Source organism: Heterocephalus glaber, unplaced genomic scaffold (assembly GCF_053883595.1).
Source record: "Heterocephalus glaber isolate CG9 unplaced genomic scaffold, H.glaber_assembly_v1.0 deba00000347, whole genome shotgun sequence".
Classification (NCBI taxonomy): domain Eukaryota; kingdom Metazoa; phylum Chordata; class Mammalia; order Rodentia; family Bathyergidae; genus Heterocephalus; species Heterocephalus glaber.
The window spans coordinates 54948456-54955614 of record NW_028258143.1 but is presented as its reverse complement, the minus strand read 5'-3'; the positions used below and the strand labels follow the sequence as shown (position 1 = coordinate 54955614).

The following is a 7159-nucleotide window of genomic DNA, read 5'->3' as shown; positions in this document are numbered from 1 at the left end:
CCACTGAAAAAGGCATATAAAGAGACATACTCAAGAATAATATAGATAAATCAAAATGGAGTCCTTAAAATAAGTTCAAGTAATCCATAGGAAAATAGGAAAAAAGAAAATCAAAAAACCAACAGAGAAAACCAATATAACAAATAGAAAAAAATAAAAGGACAGACTTAAGCCCTGGAACATGAATAATTATATTAAATATAAATGGTTTAAATATACCAATTAAAAGACAGTGGATGAAAGACATGAGCCAGCTATATGCTGTCTGTGGGAAACACTTCAAGTATAATGCAGACAGAAAGTAAAAGGATAGAAAAAACATGCCATGCAACCACTAATCCAAGAAAAGCACAAATAGCTATATTAACAGAAAAAATATATTTCAGAGCAAAGAAAATCACAAGAGACAGAATGAGACATAATGGTCGGTCCACCACCAAGGACATTTGGCAATACTAAATGCTTGTTCACCAAACAACAGAGCTACAAAATGTGTAAAGCACAAACTGATGAAACTGAATGGAGGAATGCAGAAATCTATATAGTTTTGTCAATACCTCACTCAACAATTAATAGAACAACTAGACAGAAATCAGTAAAGATATAATAGAACTGAACAACACTATTACCAAGTAGGATATAATAATCTTTGTAGAACATTCTACCCAACAATAGAACATTACTTTCAAGAGCCCTTGAAATACATACCAAGATAAATTGTTCCCTGAGCTACAAAATAAATTTTTAAAGAGCCTGAAATGATATAGAGTCTCTGACTATAGTAGAGTAAAACTAGAAATCATAACAAGATCACAGGAAAATTTATAGCACTATATGCATATGTTAGAAAAGTAGAAAAGTCTTACATCAAATAATCTTAATTCCCACTAAAAGAAAGAAGAATAAAATAGGAAAAGAAGGGCAAAATATCCTTAAGTCAAGCAGGAGGAGAGAAGGAGCAAAAATCAAATGAAAGAAAAACAATAGAAAAATCAATAATGATGATTCTTTGAAAAGATCAGCATTAGGGCCAGGGATTTCTCTCAGTGGTGCTGCCACCTGCACAAGGTCCTGAGTTTGATCCTTGGTACCAAAAAAAAAAAAAAAAGGAAAAAAGAAAAGATCAACATTGACAAAACTTTAGCAAGGCTAACACAAACAAGAAAAAGAGGCACAAATTACCAACATCAAGAATGAAACAGGAGTTATCACAATAGACCCTGCAAACATAAAAAGGACCATAAAGTAATAATATGGACTGCTCTGCATACATATAATTGATACCTTAGATAAAACAAACCATCTCCTTGAAGTATATCAACTGTCACAACTCACCAATATGAAATGGATCATCTGGATATCCTTATAACTATGAAGGCTCACTGTGTTCAATAATACCATTCTTTGAGCTTACTCTTTTCCAAGCCATGAGCATTTTACCTAATTCTTTAACACAGGTGTAATTTAGGGATGACAGAAGTCAATGATAATTTGAATTATTAAAGAAGCATGATTATTTTACAAGTATTGCATTATATTGAAAAATCTTACTTTAGATTTTTATTATTATTATTATTATTATTATTATTATTGGTACTGGGGATCGAACTCAGGTCCTTACACTTGCGAGGCAGGTGATGGAACCACTGAGCTAAATCCCTGGCCTCTTTAGATTTTTAAAGACATGGATTCTTAAAAGAAAAATAAAGCAAAAAAAAAAAAATCAACCACCAAACCAAGATATTAGAAAATTACCTCTTGAAAAAAGTCTATGAACTGAACATTATTAGTTTTCAATTAGCAATAATCGCGCCTTGGATAAACCTCATTGGCTACGATACTGCCACTGTGCAAAGCTTAACTGAACATTATTAAAATTAAGACTTCTGCTTTGTGAAATTTAACATCAAGAGAATGAGAAGACAGGACATAGAGTGGGAGGAAATATTTGTACAGGACACAGGTGTTAAAAGACTATTATCCAAAATATACAAAGAACACTTAAAACTCAAAAATAAGAAAATAATTACCTAATTTTTAAAAATGGCCCTAAGACTTTAGCAGATCACTTGCTGAAGACATCATGTGGCAAGCAAACACATGAAAAGATGCTCCACATCATAAGCCATCATAGAAATGCAAATTTAAATGGCATTCATCATGCATCTAGTAGGATGGCCCAGATCTGGAACCCTGACAAAACCAAATGCTGGTGAGGATGCAAGGCAACAGGTCATTCATTTATTGCTGGTGGGAATGCAAAATGCTACAGCCACTTTGGAAGACAGTTTGGCAGTTTCCAACAATACTCTTACTATACAATCCAGCATTGTGCATTTCAGTGTTGACTCAAAGGAGTTGAAAACTTATGCCCACACAAAAACCTCCACATGGATCCATATAGCGGCTTTATTCAAAACTGCCAAAATCTTGAAAGCAACCAAGAGGTCCTTCAGTACATGGATAAATAAATGGAGGTGCACATAAACAATGGGATATCAATCAGTTCAAGAAAGATATGAACTATAAAGATATGAAAAAAAGGAGGAAACTTAAATACATTACTAAGTGTAAAGAACCAATTTAAAAAGGGTTACATATTGTTTGATTCCAACTGTCTGACATACTGGAAAAGGCACAAACTATAGAGACATTAAAAAAATTAGTGGTCAAATGGGACCTCTAGTCCTAGTTCTTTGAGGTATCTCCATACTGATTTCCACAGTGGTTGCACCAGTCTGCACTCCCACCAGCAGTGGAGCAGGGTTCTTTTCTCCCCATACCCCCACCAGCATTTGTTATTGGTTGATTTCTTGATAGCAGCCATTCTTTGTGGGGTGAGGTGGAATCTCAGTGTTGTTTTCATCTGCATCTCTCAAATGACCAGTGATGTTGAACATTATTTCATACATTTATTTGCTACTTTTACTTCTTTGTCTGAGAAATGTCTGTTCATTTTGGATGCCCATTTTTGAATTGGGTCTTTGAATTTGGGGATCTGACTATTTTCAATTCTTTATATGTTCTAGTAGACCTTTGTCAGAGGTACAGCTGCTAGAAATTTTTTCCCACATTGTAGGTTGTCTCTTAGCTCTTTTGGTGGTTTCTCTTGCAGTGCAGAAGCTTTTTAATAAGATGAGATCCCAGTTGTTGATTCTTTGTACTAGCTCCCATGCTAATAAGGATTTGTTCATAAAGTCTTTTCCTATGCCAGTGTCTTCAAGAGTTCTATGTGCACCCATGTTTATAGCGGCACAGTTTGTAATAGCTAAAGCTTGGAAACAGCCCAAATGCCCATCAACTGGAAACTGGATAACGAAGATGTGGTTTTTTTGTTTTTTGTGTTTTTTTTGGTACCGGGGATCGAACTCGGGTCCTTGTGCTTGCGTAGCAGGCGGCGAAACCACTGAGCTAAATCCCCGGCCCAAGATGTGGTTTTTTAATAAAATAGCCATAAGAACAGCCATAAAGAACAGCCATAAAGAACAAGAAACTAGAGTCATTTATAGCTAAATGGTTGCCTATTGAGCCATACGCTTAAGTGAAATAAATAGGACACACATGTGTAAATACTCTAGTGTGAGAAACTGAAAGTGTAAATAAGGATTAAAATGATTAGAATGAATAATTCATAATTTGAAATAGGAAAAGGTCCAAAGGTGTAGTGGTGGTGGAAGGGGAAAGGGAAAGGGACGAAGGGAAAGGAAAAATTATGAGAAAAGAAAAAAATGGAAATGAAATCTATATAAATAGGGAAGAGTGGAGGGGGCTGAAGGGCTCATAGGTAATGGGGGGAAAAATAAGAACTAAGATACATCATGTTCAGGTACAAGCACCCAGTGATAAACGTAAATGTATGGTATACCTAAAATGTATCAATAAAAGAATTTTAAAAAATCGGTGGTTGCAGGGTTTGGGGATTGACTGGGTAAAGAAGTGAGTAGGCAGAGCACAGAGGCTGTTTAGGGAATTGAATATCTTCATTTGTGTGATCTTATAATGATGAACACCTCATGATACATTTATCCAACCCCATAGAATGTACTACACCAAGAGTGAACCCTAATATAAACTATGAATGTTGGATAATTACGATTTATCAATAAAAGTTCATCAGTACTAACAAATGTACTGCTCGGGGTGGGGGGAGATGCTGACAATGGGAGAGGAATGCATGTGTGGGGGAAATCTTGAGATATCCGGGAAATCTTTCTACCTACTTCTCAATTTTGCTGTGAACCTAAAACTGCTCTAAAAATAAATTATTTTAAAAACCACTAAAACCACATTGTGAAATAATTGTATTTAATACTTTCAAGGTAATACATAGAAAAATTAATTTAGACTAAGATAAGATTAACAGACCTAAAATAACTCAAGTTTTTATGGTACAAGGTTCCTTTGACTCATTTCACTTATGATTTCTCTGAAGTAAATTTCTGACTATGTGGGGCTTTTTAAAATTTCTTGCTTTATTTCATTTGAGAACCTATTCTTTATGAATCTAGAGTTTTTTTTTAAGGTATAATGTAAAACTTAAAAAATAATCATGCTTCTTTAATAATTTGAATTGCAACTGTCCCAAGTTACACTTGTGTTAAAGAATTAGGAAAAACTGAAGGCTTGGGATATAGCTCAGTGGGAGGATGTTTGCCTAGCATGTACAAGCTCTGGGTTCAATACCACCACAACCACACACACACACACACACACACGCACACACACATAAAGCTCATGGTTTGGAAAATAATAAACCATTCTGGACTGGAATGGATCTAACATTTTTACAAAATAATTTGTTCTTGAATATTAGAGACAAAAAAAAAGCAAACTTTACTCTCTTATTCTTGCTGTCATGAATGGGAAATGGGGTTATGCTGTGAGTCAATCACATCCGCTGTGGACATCTTAGAGCAGATGTCTTATTCATTAGGCTCCACAGTTTGGTGGCAATGCTAATTTAAGTTTAGTAATCAACAAGAACAAGACTAATTCCAACTTTGCTCCTCAAAAGTGCTAGTTAGGCCAGTATGGTGGGCTGTCATAGGCATGAGCCCTGGGGCTGCAGGGTCTGGGCCCTATGTCACCTCTCTGGTTTACAAGCTGAGTGGTCCCAGGAAAGTCACTGTAGCTTCCTAAGCTTGAAATTTTTTATTTGTAATGAAATGATAATTTCTATCCAGGATGATAATAAATAGAGATAAAATGTAATTTTTAAACAGAATTGCTCATATCAGGAGCTTGAAAGTGACACTCCTACTCTTGCTATCTGGACATGTACATCCTAGGCTGTGTTTCTATTTATCTCTGATTTATTCCTCCGACTGAGTTGTGAGCTCTTGGAAAACAGATCTGCTTCACCTTTGTCATCCTCATGGCCCTCAGAATTGTGTCTTGTACTTGATATTTGTGGACAATAAAGATGATATGTAAGGGGAACAAATGAAAGTTAATAAATAGTGCTAAAGTTGCATTAACAAAGTTGTACAAAATTTTAGAGCGTAGGAGTCCTAGTGAGTTTGGGAAAACCCAAATTTCTGACCCACATCTCCCATGTGGTGAGTTTGTAGTTCACTTGGACTACTGGAGATTTTAACAAGTTCCCTGGGTGATTATAACATAGGTGGTCCATGTCCTGATCACATTCAGGGAAACCATGCTTTATGGAAACACCCGCATCATGCCGAGAATTCAGTTGTAAAGAGATGACCACCTAATACATAAAGTAGGAACTGATGATTGTTTAAGAGAAAATTTGGTCTGCAAGGTCATTCAAAAAATCTACTTTATCATTGAGGTGCCAACTAGTTATTATAAAACTAATCAAAACTTACTTTTCAGAAGTTAATTAACATGTTTTATATCCTAGTTACCATAGCCAAAACTATATATGTACATGCTGTCTTTTTGGCTCTGACTTGCCTTGTGAAGAGAAAATGGAAATGGAATAAAATGCCCATTGGGCATTAGACTGCAAATACATTTATCTGGCAGCAAAGCATTAATTTATAAAGACAATTGCACTGCATTATGCATACAGTCCATCCTCATTTGGTCACTAAACTGGTCTCTTAGTGAGACATTTCCTTTCTCTAACTGCTGCTATTTAGTACAAAGGCTTAGAAGCAATGAAAAAATAATTGCACTTTCTATGAGTGCTACTCTAAATTATTTCTTTTTAATATTAGAAAGAACTGACTCAAAATTAAGAAAATAATATTTGGGGCAAGAGCACCAATTTAACATAGGAACAATTTAAGAGACAAATTTTTTACTTCATGAAAATAAGTAATATAGAAAACAGCTTCACCCAAAGACTTCAAAATATTGATAAAGTAAGACACATTTCCAGGTGGATAATATTTTAAAGAGAGGGGGAATATTTTCTGGTTAGGCTGTAAAACTGAGACTAATGATTTTGATGTTTTTTGCATTCTTATTATATTTACAAAACTACTTTTTACTGAGACATAAATTATTAAGAATAAGATATTAAATCAGTTTACCAAGAAATCACACTTCTATTGAGGCTGTTAGTACATCTTATATGCATTGTAGATCTCAATGAAAATCCATGAGTTCCTTACCCGATGTGGGGTTTACAGTGAAATTAATATCACCAGCCACTGTTGTTAAATCTATGGTAGGCCATCTGAAACATTTCTCATCAAGGAATATAAGAAAAAAAAGAACTTTGGAAAAGAAAACTGTATTCTTAGATCTTGATTCTATTCCAACTCCGTAATAATTACAATAATTACAAAGATAAAGGATAAAAGTCACAAAGTGCTGGCTGGGACATTCCAGAGCAGGAGAAAGCTTGGCGCCATTTTTATAGTTATGCCTGTTAAGATTTAATAGATGGAAAGTTTCATTAGTGAACTGTGCTGCAATTAACTTCAAGGAGGTTCCAGACTACTGTATGTTGCTGTTACTGACAGAAAACTGTTTAGATTTCCCTCTTGAAGGAGTGTATTGGACTTTCAACACTTCAATTACAAAAAGTAGTAAAAGGCACAATTTTTAAAAATTAGAAGCCAGTTTCTCTCTTACCACACAACACATAGAAATAATCAACTTTCATTCTTCAATGGATGATCCAATTGTGGACTATCTGGGAGAGAGTTGCTTTGGTGTATATTATTATTAAACACAAAAT

At 34.8% G+C, this 7159-nt stretch overlaps 1 pseudogene; it reads right to left on the bottom strand.

Annotated features, from left to right (window-relative positions):
• Nucleotides 1–1729: 1729 nt before the first annotated feature.
• LOC147829970 (U4 spliceosomal RNA) lies at nt 1730–1858 on the bottom strand (annotated as a pseudogene).
• Nucleotides 1859–7159: the final 5301 nt, after the last annotated feature.